Source organism: Condylura cristata, unplaced genomic scaffold (genome assembly GCF_000260355.1).
Source record: "Condylura cristata isolate star-nosed mole 26May11 unplaced genomic scaffold, ConCri1.0 scaffold00063, whole genome shotgun sequence".
Lineage (NCBI taxonomy): Eukaryota > Metazoa > Chordata > Mammalia > Eulipotyphla > Talpidae > Condylura > Condylura cristata.
The window spans coordinates 145,056-146,657 of record NW_004567164.1 but is presented as its reverse complement, the minus strand read 5'-3'; positions in this window follow the sequence as shown (position 1 = coordinate 146,657).

Sequence of the window (1,602 nt, the reverse complement as noted above, 5' to 3'; positions counted from 1 at the left end):
ATCTGCAACCACGAGATTTGGAGTGCTGGAAATTACCTTACTGGGTACCACTGATTTCCATTTACCTTCTGGGGGTAACACTGACCTTCTACCCTCAATGCCCCAACTGTTGTTCCCTGGGAACCACGTTTCCTCTGGGCCTCACCTTCTACAACTGTGAAACCTCCCGAGTCTCCGAAGGCTGCCCCCCAAGTGCCTAAATTCAGCCCTCTTCAACTAGAACCCGGAGGAAAAGACACTTTCATACCCAAAAGCCAGGGATGCCCTCCCCTGCGCTTTTCCTGCCGAGGCGGTGAGGGCTGCAGGCCGTGGACCGCTAGTGCCTGGAGAACCACCAGCAGGATGTGGCAGGGGGGTGAGGCCCAAAGCTTGATCACCCCAGTGAAATGTGATGAGGGTACCCTCATCCTGTCTTACAGGGGAGCAGGAGCTCCCTCGCCTGCCTGCGCATGCTCCAGTCCCGCCCACCTTTATAGGCCGCTGTCTTACTCCTAAAGGTATGTCTGTCTTATTCCCCAAAATCTGGTACTTTGCGAGAGAGTAAAGGAATAATTTAGAGAAATCGCTAAGGAGAAGCCGCACTGAACGGACACGGGAGTAAAGTGCTTGCAAGGCACCAGGGAGGTGATTCTTGAGTCCTGGGCATTCACCACACAGAGTGGCTCGGGGATCCTGATTTGGGGGAGAGTGGAGGAGGGGGCGTAGAGTTCTCCAATCCCGAATTGAAGCGGGGCCCCATCTTCCCCCACCCCCCTTCAGTGTGAACCCCCACTCGCCCCTTTCCCCGCGTTCGAGACCGGGTTTTGCCAGCGTATACCCCAGCCGTGCCGGCCTCTACAAAGTCGCTGCGACTTCTCCCCACAATCCCGGGAGCCGGGGTTGCTCCCCTCCCGCGGGCGGACCAGCTGGGGGAGCCCCGCGTTCCCGCAGCGCCAAGCCGGGTCACCGGGGTCACCTGCCGGACGCTTGCCCGCTAGCGCCGCCTGGTGGCCAGGGCGGGGATCGCGCGAAGAGGGCGGGACGCGCCCCAGGGCGCCCCGGCCACGCCTTTGGCCGCTGGGTCCCCGTTTGAAATGGGACCCCCTCCGCCCAGGGAGCTTCCCACGAGCGCAGAGACCAGGGTGAGGGCTGCGTCACGGCTGGCAGCCCTAAGGAGGGGGGGGCAGTACCCGCCGTCCGAGCGCAGGTGGGAGCCCGTCCGCAGGTGCAACTGGTAAGGCCCCCAGAATGGGCACCGCCCCCCACCCAGGGGGCCTGTTGGCGCTGTGTGGCCCGTCAAGTTTTTCTTCAAACTAAGTGCATTTAGAGATAGGGCGCTGTTCTGAAGTGACGGAGTCCCCCAAACCCTCCGCTTAACCCCCAAAGTGACTTTATTCGGACATAGGGTCTTCCAGGAGGCAGGTCCTGTTAAACGATGGGGCGTTGATGAGGTTCAGAGGAGACGTTGGGGTTCGTACGATGTGGGGGCCCAGGGTTCCCCCTGCAAGTGTTTCCATGGAATTTCCCGTTCAGCGGCACATAGAGCGTTTGCTAAGGAAAAGTGACCTTCGTGTAGACACAAACAGGAAAAGGCTGAACGTTCACTGAGGCGCCCTGATGGGC